Genomic DNA, 12418 nt, shown 5'->3' with positions numbered 1-12418 from the left:
AACCTGTGCTGAATAGCTCCTATGTGCCCGCACCCGCCTAGATTCTCGGCCATACCATATACTCGCAACTATTCACTAGCATAAATGATGACGCCCACGCCCCTGCCACATTCAATAACCACATCACCTCAATATTACATTACTCATATTTCTAATCAACAACTTAAGTTACTAAAGGAACAAGCTTACAAACATTTAAGAAGGTAGTTTAGTTTAATTGGTTGTTTGATGTAAATAAACAAATAATCTACTGTCGGTCCCCAATAAATCCATAAAACAAAAAACACAATACTGAATAGAAATATAATTGCAACATATATCATTTGCATTGTCTACTTACTTCCAATATTATTGCATTTTGCATATTTGTCTACTTACTTCTTCTTCTTCTTCTCATCTAGAAGGCACCTCTTATGACCAACGCTTACTTTGGATATCTAGTTGCACTCACTTTTTTAAACAGAATGTCCACCCACCCACCCAACTCAATTTAAACTCATACTGGACCCCTAAAACTCAGGTATAACATATACATGACTTCAGAAAGACTTCTAACTTGAAATTCCTAAGCTAATTAAGTTAATTAAACTTAATTAACTATTTACAAGTTGTTATGAGAATAGAATTCAATTTTAATTCTCGGTTTAATTCAAAGACAGATTAAATTGGAATTTCTTGTTGCCATTTCTAAACAATTGTGTTGCATGAGTGGGCCTAGGAATCTTGCTAGTGAATGGAAGGATATACGGTAAAGACAAGAGGTGGTTTGATCTTTGTTGGGCCTAGTAATCGCGGGTTTGGGATATGAGATAACACATGGAGAGTAGGCCTCAAGTTAGGGCATAGTAATCCGGGTTTGGATTGCGGTAAAGCTTGAGATATTGCGATAAAGCGGTAAAATTCCTCACGGTGTAGGTGGAGAAATATAGTGGCATCCATGCTTGTTTTTGCCTAGTGATCTGGTGGAGATCATGGTAAAGCTTGTTATTACATGTTCATTATGTTGCCTAGTGATCCGAGATGGATTACGGTAAAGCCTAGTTTCTATTGATCAGGGTGAGGATGTTTAGCCTCGCTATACCCCAGTTGGTTCTTTCGGTTTGAGTCCCACATTCATGCCTGGAATATGGCACGAGGGTGAATGGCTAAAGAGAGATTTGGCTCATCCATTCTATGGTCAGGTGGAACGTGGTAGTCCCATCCCAGGTTTGGATTTTGCATCATTAATCAAAGTTTATTTCTCTTTGTATTTCTATGAGTATTATATTGGTTTATATGTGAATCATATGGTTGTGATTTCATTAGTATTTTTGCTACTATTATGTTGGTTATATACGTGTTTTATGAAAGTGGCTATTTATGGCTCTCATCAACTTTTTACTTGTAAATGAATGGAAAATGTATCTATGACCTACTAGATGATAATACAACAATTGTTAAGAGGGAATAATGTTTCTTAGCAATTCTCAGATAAGTATGAGATCCCTATGCTTCAATATGTTGTTTACACCTGTAGATTACATATTTGTGATATTTTTTACGAAATGCTTGTCATGGCTAGTAGGGGAATGGTTAAGAGCTTGTTCAATGATTTGTTTTTGCATCATTGTTTCCTTGTTATTTTATTGTTATGAAGATGTCATTCAATTCAGTGCGGTGAACTAGGATCAGGGCTTGAAAAAGTGGCTTAAATCCGGGGAACGTTGGCACATAACTGGAAAAAATAGTCCCCGGATGATGGCATGCCTGTAGCATGAGAGCATCCAAAGCCGCTTGGGCGCTGGCAGGCCTATAGCAAGAGAGCGTCCAAAGGTCAAGTGATCAAAAGCTTTAGTGGGACCCAAGGGCTAGCTTCCTGAAGTGTTGGGATGGTTGTCAGGGGTCTTGTAGCTGATGTGGAAGGTTTGTATGTTGTGTTTCTATCAATTTCACTTCCTTAAGGTCACCTAGGAGGTTGAATCATATCATAGTAGCCTCTCTTCACATGTTTACCTCGGTTGGCCGGTTACCTTTAGATTGAACAAATTTTTTGGATAAATTCATTGGATATCATTGCTAGGGATGTTGGGCACCTATTTAAATATGTATTTATTACAAGATATCTATATTTTCACATTAAGAACTCAGGTAACATCATCAAATAACTCTTAAAAAGAGGTTTCTTATGCACAAAACTAGGATAGTGATGTATTTAAGTCAATGACAATTCTCTTGTATCTTGCATGGGTGAATGAGTTTTACAAGATATTTAATATCTTTCCTCCACATTTTTGCAATGAACTAACTCTCAAAAAATAACATCTTTACTAATTCTCTTTTCATTTGCATATGTATCAAAGTGAGGGTCCATGGAATCCTCGTTTATGTAGATTGTCATGAGTAAAGATTTTGTTGTGAGCAAGAATCCAAATGGATATATGGATAGGTGGTGATCAATATCCCCCTTCAACTAATTTCTAGATGAGGGAATGGGGTGATAGGTTTTGGCTAGTTAAATATTTCAAATATTCAATGCTCATAAATAGATTCCCCCTTGGGGGGGGGGGAGGGGGGGGTGCATCCTCTTCAATATTTGGCTCATTTATTTAAGGGAGATGCACCCTTTAGTTGAAATAGATGCCAGTTCATCTTATTGCATAACTCGTTAGGAGGATTTAAATACTTGCATCTGGTCCATTTCGAACCTAAAATTAAATAGAGTTGTCCCATTATTTATTTATTTTTATGTGTGGTTCACGAACACTGGAGATCGGTGGTCGTTACATCCACATAAAATATTCAGGCATATCCACGTGAAGGGATCACTTCCCACCAACTCAGTAGCAGAGCCTAACCCCAAGAACATCGAGGATAACTGACGATGTGACGTTCCATTACCGAGGTTCTTTAATGATGAGAACTCGAACAATTGAGCTAATACTTGGGGCTGTTAGAGTTTTCCCATTCAGAAAGATCAATGAGAAATTTGGTATCTTGATTTAATATCTATACTCTTATATATTGAAGGAAAATCCCTAAAGAAAGGGATGGAAACCCATTATATTGTCTTCCCATACTTTGGTTTGTTTCATGATACCTAGAATCCACGTGAAATGCTTTTGGGTGAAGGTATGAATGCTTTATGGAGATACTAAAGAGGGGATCCAAAGATCATTGGCAATTGATCATCCAAGGTTCTAATATGTTTTTCTCTAAAGTATCTACGCTAGAGAACTTCTTCCCACTATTTATATTTTACTTGTCACATATCTCCATAAAGAGCTTGGCTCCCTTTGCTTGATTAGACAATATAGGATCTATTATTTCCAAATAACATCTATTTAAGGGAGCATGAACTTCTTTCCACTATTTATATTTTACTTGTCACATATCTCCATAAAGAGCATGGCTCCCTTTGCTTGATTAGACAATATAGGATCTATTATTTCCAAATAACATCTATTTAAGGGACCATGAACTATTTTATAGTTGACTGGATGGAATTTATTTTTCTTTTCTTCCTTGCCACGTGAATATTTTAATCTCTAAATCTGTAAAGATTGTGTGAAATGCATTGGCAGTGTGATATTAAAAAATCTGTATTTGTTTTGCACTTCCAAATTTGTTTCTGGTTGGAAACCGTTGTGCACTTGCAGTATAATATTCCAGTGCTAATTATTTCCATTAAGAATAGTCAATAATCTAACTGGGCCTAACTCATGCATTGCCCACGAAAGCTGAAGAAGGCATTGCAAGGTTTTTTTAGAAATCTCCTGGAAAGATTTGGGTGACTAGCGTTGGCATGCGATTAACTAGAAAAAGATGTTGATCAGGTGTTTTGTACTTAGTGTCCTAAAACTGGTTGGTGAAACCAGGTTGTATCATTTTGGTGAAACTAAGTAGGTATCATTACAATCCAGTGATTTGTATTTTTTATATGCAAACTCTGTAACATAACTGCACTAAATGAGAATGTGGTTTAATAAAATATGTCATCAATGGTTTATGCATTTATATCAGCTTCTAATACTAGCTACATTATCTCATTAAATTGAGATGTGCTAAATCACAAAGAAATTATAGTGTCACTGCATAAATATATGTATTTATCTATAAGTTGGTAGTCAAGAGCAGGGTTGCTATGTAGTGTTTCTTCTATAATACTTCATGTTTTGTTACTCTGTTAAGACTTTGATCTAAATGGTTGAGTAGGAATTTATAGCTCAAGAAACAGCATGTGAAATTACACGTTAATTATAATACTAGTTCAGGAAAAATGGCTTGAGATGGATCTCTCTCCCCGTATCCATATGAAAGAAATTTATTTATATAAAAAGTATGTATTATATTTTTATGGAATTGTTAATAAATTTGATAATTATATAAGTAAATTAACTAATTAATTTATATAAATATTATTTTTTTAAATTTGTACATTCAATATAAAATTCAATTATTCTTTCTCTATTTTTTTAAATCCATATAAGAACAATTTTGATGCAATAAGTTCACTTTTATATATTATCTATATAAGATAAGTCACAAATTAATTCAGAAATATGACTTCATAATTTTTTCCTATAAATAGAAAGGTAAAATGTTATTTAGTTATATGTTGGCTGTAATTTTGAAATGCAAGTTTCTCTGCACTAATGAAGAATTGTATGGAACTTAATTGGCTTGATCAGACACCACCTGTTTTACACCTCAGCAAGATCCGTCGTGCTTTGTCCTTGGTGAGAGTTCACCATAATCCCCCAATTTCATTTAATTGGTGCATGATCGATTCTCAATTTACCCAATAATGGTCTTACATAAAAAAAGATACAAAGCAATATGCTCATAAAAGGACACCTTCCAATTGTAAAAATGGGTAGTTTCTAGAAAAAAAACCTCCACACAAACCCTCCACCCAACCCTTTTGCTCCGCATTACCTTCCACCCAACCCTTTTGCTTTACATTTCTTTTCATGAGCATGAAATTTTTCTTATGAATGTTTCCAATGTGATGTCTGAAATTATTTTTCAATAGTCTGAGAATGGAATTTTTCTTATCAGTGTTTCCAATGTGAAATCAGAAATTGTTTTTTTTATTGGATTTAATTGTACTAGAGAGACATCATTTCTTTTTCTACATATTTAATTTAAATTTGTTGTGTTGTTGAAAACAATTGACTCCATTGCATCTATGTTGTTGAGTTGTAGAATCAAATTAGAGATAAGGTTCAACCTATATTCTTTTCCCAGATTAAACTAGGATGAAGAATTTCTAGTTTAAGCTTATGATAAAAATGAAAGCTTGTAAGGGATTGCAAATGGTTATTTTGGGGAAATGTTGGTATGTAAAATTGTGAAAAACTGGATTATTATTTTTAAATTCTATATTTATAATTAAAAAGGGGAAGTTTTTTTTATTAAAAATTTTGTGTGTTAAAAATGAATATTGTCATCATTATCATTACATTGAATGTAGCTAAACTTATTGAGTTATTTGCATTTTATAAATAAAAATCTACTAGTATTTGTGTTATTAAAAGGATTTTTGAAATTATGTCGCTGATTTCTAATTCTAAAATTTTGCTGTGAGCATGCATTAATCCAAATGGATTATATTTTTGACAAGATGATATTCCCAAACTTCGGTGCATCTTTGCACCTTTAATGGAAATTGCTAATATGTATTCGCATAATTAAATAAGAAACGTTATTCTGGTAAGGCATGCAAACTAAACTACAACATTGCGTTTTCTGTTTTATGGATTTATTGGACACCGAGAGTAGATTATTTGTTTATTTACATCAAACAACCAATTAAACAAAACTACCTTCTTAAATTTTTGTGAGCTTGTTCCTCTAGTAACTTATATTGTTGATTAGAAATATGAGTAACTTAATTTTGAGGTGATGTACTTATTGAATGTGGCAGGGGCGCGGGCGTCGTCGTTTGACGCTAATAAACCATTCCGAGTGCACTGTATGGCCGGGATTCCAGGCGGGCGCGGGCACAGAGGAATCCAGCACGGGTTTCAAGGTGAGGCCTGGGCAGAGTATGACAGTTAAGCTCCTAGTGGATGGTCGGGCCGCGTGTCGAGAGGCACGTTGTGCACATTTGATGAGTACGGAAGATGGAAATGCGCCACCGGCCGCTGCAGGGGGTCGCTCCTGTGCAATGGCAACAGCGCGGAGCCCCTGCGACGCTGACGGAATTCACATTGAGCTAAGGAGGTGACCATATGAGGCTGACGATCACATTTGTAAGTTTTTGCGTGGGGGATCGCTCCTGTGGCCTGCGTCCCTGGCGGAATTCATGTGGGAGATGGCTTTGTATCTTAAATATAAGTATAATGGATAATGCAGGTAATGAATCGATTATAAAATGATATTCAATATATAATTGGCTTATATTACTCAACATTTACTATTTTAAAACAACTTACGGTTTAAGAAAAAGAGATGAACCATGATCTACTCTGAGCTTTATTTTCATTTATGAACATGGCAGGGATGGTACCGTGTATAACTACGTGGTTAATGACAGAAAAAATATTTTTCTGTGAAATAAAGATCCTGCATAAAAATACGTCCACCCAGAGAAAATAAAGTCACTCCATTCTACCTAACACAAAAGAGTGAATTCTGAATGACTCCGTTCTAGGTTTCGACTACTCTGGTCTCAGCCCTCTATATAAAGGCCTCCAGTGTTCTTTCTTCCAGCGCAGAGAGCATTCCCCTCTTCGATCTTGCGTATTAATTGCAGTTGTATTCTGTTTGAGATCATGGGTTTGCTTGACCGGAACCTCGTCTCCCAATATTCAAGATTGAGTTTCATAGACAGGCTCCTCTTCCTAGTAAGTATCACCATGAAATGAAATGTTGTAAATGTAGAATACTGAATGAATGAGGGGTTATGAACTTTGATGTTTCTCTTTTTTTCCTGATCTGCAGATTATACATTTGGTGGATCGATTCTACGCGTGGCATAGATTGCCTGTCTGCCTAGGACTCCTATACCTGGAGATAAGGCGGACATTGCACGAGCGTTATAATCTTATCAATGTGGGAAGTACGGCAGTGCAGGGAGGAAGATATAATGCAGTGGATAGAACTCCTGATGGAAGTTACGATGACCTGTTCTGTGCCGCAACAGGATGCCAAGGGGCGTTCTTTGGGCGAAACATGCTGCCTTCTCAGCATGCTAAGGTCATTAAACCATCCCACCAAACGTTGTTTCTTTTTCACATGTCATTAATCTGATAACTACATGTGCATTTACTAAACAGTTGCTAAAGCCACATCCCATGGTAGTTGCTACCAAGCTGCTCTCTCGGACGAAAATGGTAGATACAGGCAAACAATTTAACATGCTTGCTGCCACGTGGATCCAGTTCATGATTCATGACTGGGTCGATCACGTTGAAGACACAGTGTATGTAAGCACAACGCTTTCAATCACCATTATCACAATTTTCAATGCAAATATCATAAATTATATAACATTAACTTTACCTTATTCAATCACCATTATCACAATTTTCAATGCAAATATCATAAATTATATAACATTAACTTTACCTTATTCAATGAGCGTATGCTCTCTATTAAATTTCTCTCAGTATATTTTCTCTTAGTCTTAAGAGCAGAGAAAGAAAGAACACAAGAACAAAATGAGAGAGAGGACCAAGAAAAATAGAAACTGAAATGTATATCTGTTTTATTCTCGAATGAATTTTCCATTACATGACATTCGATTTATTAGGTGAACAACTACCGTTACCCGTTACATAACTAAAACTAAATTGGTTACAAAACTGTTTGACCAAGTTCGTTGTCAAACCAACAAACTCCACCTTGACAACAACTTTCCCATACACACAATGTTTACAGAAATCTAAATTCAAGGATTTCAGACCGGGAAGAGATTTACGTTTCATCAGTATATGAAGACCTTTCTCGCTCATATGACCCAAATGCTGATGCCACAGACGAGTACCTGCTTCTTCCTTTTCCGACGCAACCGCTGCTTCACCGACCTGAGTACTTCCTTTTAACCTGTAAAGATTCCCAACCTTCTCTGCCTTCATAACCACAAGGGCACCTTTGAAGACTTTCAAAACGCCATTCTGACCTGTAAACTTATACCCATCTGAATCCAACACTCCCAAAGAGATTAAATTTTTCTTCAAATCAGGCACATGTCTAACACTAGTTAATGTCTTAACTGTGTTATCATACATCTTAATCCTGATATCTCCCATCCCAACAGTCTGACATGACATATTGTTACCCATAAATACAGAACTACCGTTTACATTTTCATACGAAGTAAACCAGTTTCTATGTGGGCACATATGATGCGAAGCACCAGAGTCTAACAGCCAGCTATCAAAACTATGAGAGACATTACATTCAGGTGAAGTTTCATCTATCGTACACAAATCTTCAGCAGATAAAACTTCGTCTACAATACCTGAATCAGCCTGATTCGCTTCGTTCTTCAGGTTTTCGGATTCCTTCCGTTTCCAACAGTCCTTCCTCAAGTGTCCAACTTTACCGCAGCTCCAACATTTTGCCTTACACTTTTTGCCCTTCGATTTCGACCTGGAAGTTCCCCTTGGTTTGTCTCCTCTTTCCTTTGAGCGTCCTCTAGCAACCATGGCTTCTGATGCAGTTGTATCAGTGCTGGATTTCCTTCGTACCTCTTCAGACAGAAGAGCTCCCAAGACTGATTCAAACTTCAAAGAATCAGCAGAGCTAAAGCTGATCGAGGTTACGAAATGATATTGTCCAATTTGGGCCTAAGCCCTTATGGGTTTGTTTTTGGGCTTTACCCCAAAAGGCCTCATTCCAATGGAGATATTTGTTCATCCTTATATACCCATGATCCTTCCCACTTCAATCACTTCTAATCAATGTGGGACATTGTTCGTATACCCAACAATCCTCCCCTCGAACAAAGGACCATCGAGCCTCCCCTCAAACCATCCACAGGATTCTCCCCTCTCTACCAACCAGGATTCTCCGCTCCAATGCGTTGGTGGCTCACGCCTTACATGGTAGCACCACCGGTCTCGAGAGCTTGCTCCATCCCAGGTCAACTCCTCTTCACCGTGTTGGTAGGCAAGACACGTCCATGAAGAATCCGGAGCACACCGCCTGTTTAACCGAGCTCATCCACAGGCTTACGGGGGCTCACCATCTTTGTTTCGACATTCCGAGGATTCATCCACTTGGGTAACCTCGAACTTGGCTCTGATACCACTTGTTGGGTCTCAGGACACCACATATCTCCACAATGGTATGATATTGTCCAATTTGGGCCTAAGCCCTTATGGGTTTGTTTTTGGGCTTTACCCCAAAAGGCCTCATTCCAATGGAGATATTTGTTCATCCTTATATACCCATGATCCTTCCCACTTCAATCACTTCTAATCAATGTGGGACATTGTTCGTATACCCAACATCTGGGAGACATTGTAAAAAGTTTCGGTGAGTGTAATCGGGGCAATAAACTTATATTGGTTACCGACAAAATACTCTCTCCATCTAACAGCATGTTATATCTGTTACCTATCATAGGTATGGTTGACGTTACATATTTACATCGTGTCATTGATATTGTCTACGTTACATATTTACATCGTGTTGCAATAAGGCACGGTTTATGCTTGACATAATTATAGCGCACTTTTTTTTCTAAAACTATTTATAACACGGTCGGATGGTGTATGTGGGCTAAGTTCCAACGATTTTTGGACCTGCTATCAGTTCTTTTATTTTTAGGGTGGTTTGCCCAGGTTAGAAAAGTAACTGATATGTGTAATTGATCGATATAAATAAAAGTTTCACCCAATGCAGTCTCTCTAAATAAAGTCTCTCTGCATATTTTGTGGTTACCTTATGCAGTTGGCTTAGCTCCACCACGAATTAAATCAACTCAATGTGTTTAGTACAAACATATATTCACCTAGTGTTGACTAGATAAATGAAAGAACTAGTTATGTGTACATCATGGGATCCACTCACAATGAATCTAAATTTATCATTTTCTTCAAATTAGTAATCATGGGTGTGGCCATTGGCTTTCAACCCTCCATCTAAAACCTCTTCGCATACTTATCCCACCTAAGGAAAAAACTCCCATGGTCTCTACCAAACCACCAACCCTAAGCACTAATGCATCATCCTGGTATCATTCATCTTGAATTTAATTGCCATGTTGGGCTACTCTACACCTATTAAAATAAAAATCATATACACACAACACCAAGGTAAATAGATAGGTATGAACAAATATGTAATACAAGTTAAGAGTTTGTTTCACTTTTGGTGAAGTCCATAATGTGTAAACATGCATCAATCATAGAATAATATGTTTTTAATGCCCACTACAGTCCATATAAGGAGTGATTAAGCCTACACGCATTGGAATCCCTCCCATTTGCCTCAAATCCCTGATATTTCTCTATGACTTCGTCCCCAATGATCCCATTAAGGAAAGGCGTCATCTTTAGGGAGCAAAACCAAATAGTGGAAAATCTCATGAAGTATGCTTCCTATTTAACCACAATACCATAATTGATCCCATGTTAAAGCAACACCCTAAGGTGCTCTTCCTTTCTACAACAATGCCTACCCAATCTGAGAAATAACCATGCAACTTCACTTAAACATCTCCAATATATCTAAGACCATACTCTAGTGTGCTCCTCAAATGTCTAAGCACATATTCTGTTGCTACATGATGCTCCTGTCTTACCTCCACCACAAACTAACTCAAGGTGTCGAGTACAAAACATATGTTGGCCTAGTGTTGACCAAATAAATCAAGGAACTTAATGTTGGAAATAATACTGAGAGGGGGGGGTGAATCAGTATTATCTAATTCTTTTAATCAATCTTCCTTATTTGTTCTTTGAATTATTTTTGCATGTCAGTACCATAAAATAATGAGCATGAACAAGGAAAAACAGATAGTCACACCAAAGAACACAAGATGTAAGGTGGAAACCCAATGTGGGTGAAAACCACCTGCTGCAATATGTCTCTATCTTCTTTCAACTTAGAAACTTCTTTTACAATGGTTTTGTACTGGTGCAGTCCTTTACCAGTACACAGGCTGCAACCTGCAGAGAGCTACAACTCTCTCTCTCTCGTTTTCCAGTCTCTCCTGGAAGGGAGCTACAACCCCCTACTTATTTTCATAAAGCATCAATTGAACATCAAGTACATGAAAGTTACAGTTCACTACAATTATCAGATCAGCAATAACAGAACTAACCCAGAACACCTTATCAATAGAAAAATTCAATCAACAGAACTTTTTAAGACAGGTACGCAGTTTTCCCTTCTGTGGCCTGCGTCGCTACGCAGTTCACCTTCTGCTTTCCTGCGTCTACCCGCAGAGATCCTTCTGCCACACTGCATGCCCACGCATTGTTCCTTGAACTGCGCTGCGTACTATTACTGCAGGGACGCACCCAAAGATACTATCGCGCCGCGTACTGTTACTGTAGGGACGCACCCAAAGACATTATCGCGCCGCGTACTTTTACTATGCGGACGCACCTGAACCTTAGTCGCTCTGCGTACCCACGCAGCTCTTCTTCTTCTGCTCTGCGTACCGACGCAGGTATCCTTCTTCTGCTCTGCGTACCGACGCAGATCTCCTGTTTCTGCACTGCGTCCCGACGCAGATCTCCTGTTTCTGCACTGCGTACCCACGCAGCTCTTCTGTTAAACACCTGCGTCCTTCTGATTAGGGCCGAATAGGCAGTCCACCAGAGTGGCACAGTTGCTCAGATCTGATCATGCGCTCGAGAGATCACCCTTCACAGATTCGCCTTCAACTTCCCTTTCATATAGATCAAGCTTTTAAGACCATAACCCAATATTTCAGATCTAAAGATATTCAATTGCAAAAAAAAGATACTTAGCCAAGTGATCTCCTTTGCTTTATATAGGCAAGCTCCTCCTAAAATCATGGAACAATACCACGAGCCGACACCATAATAACCCAAAACCGTCGGCTAAATACCAAGAGTAAAACATAAGAAACCCCACGTGTGCTTTTCTCTGCCTTGAAATGTGTGCACTGGGGGGACGCACCTCCTGAACGGCTGGCCTGCGTATCTGGACGCGGTCCCTGCATGGTGTACCTGCGGGTACGCACCTTCCGAACTAATTTCCTGCGTCCTTCTTAAATTTCAATAATTTGAGAGCCTTGCCATGGGAGTTGCCATCAAGTACAACATCTGTAACATATAGCCATACCAGAAACATAATGCCAACAAACTCCCCCTTTGGACTTGATGGCAACTGCACAAACTTCAGCTTCATTCTCCCCCTTTGACATCAAGGGCAAAGGGGTATGCTCCCCCTTAGATCATGCTCCCCCTGAAAAAATGAACCAGATCTACAAAAAAGAACCATAATCCACCAT

At 38.1% G+C, this 12418-nt stretch overlaps 1 pseudogene; it reads left to right on the top strand.

Moving 5' to 3' along the window:
• The window catches only part of LOC149154991 (alpha-dioxygenase PIOX-like), a 44478-nt pseudogene extending 37245 nt beyond the window's left edge, over window positions 1–7233 (top strand).
• Window positions 7234–12418: the final 5185 nt, after the last annotated feature.

Source organism: Pinus tabuliformis, chromosome 9 (assembly GCF_031772625.1).
Source record: "Pinus tabuliformis cultivar Carrire ecotype Pingquan chromosome 9, CPIR1, whole genome shotgun sequence".
Classification (NCBI taxonomy): domain Eukaryota; kingdom Viridiplantae; phylum Streptophyta; class Pinopsida; order Pinales; family Pinaceae; genus Pinus; species Pinus tabuliformis.
The sequence above is the reverse complement of the archived record's forward strand: the minus strand, read 5'-3'. Positions and strand labels throughout refer to the sequence as shown.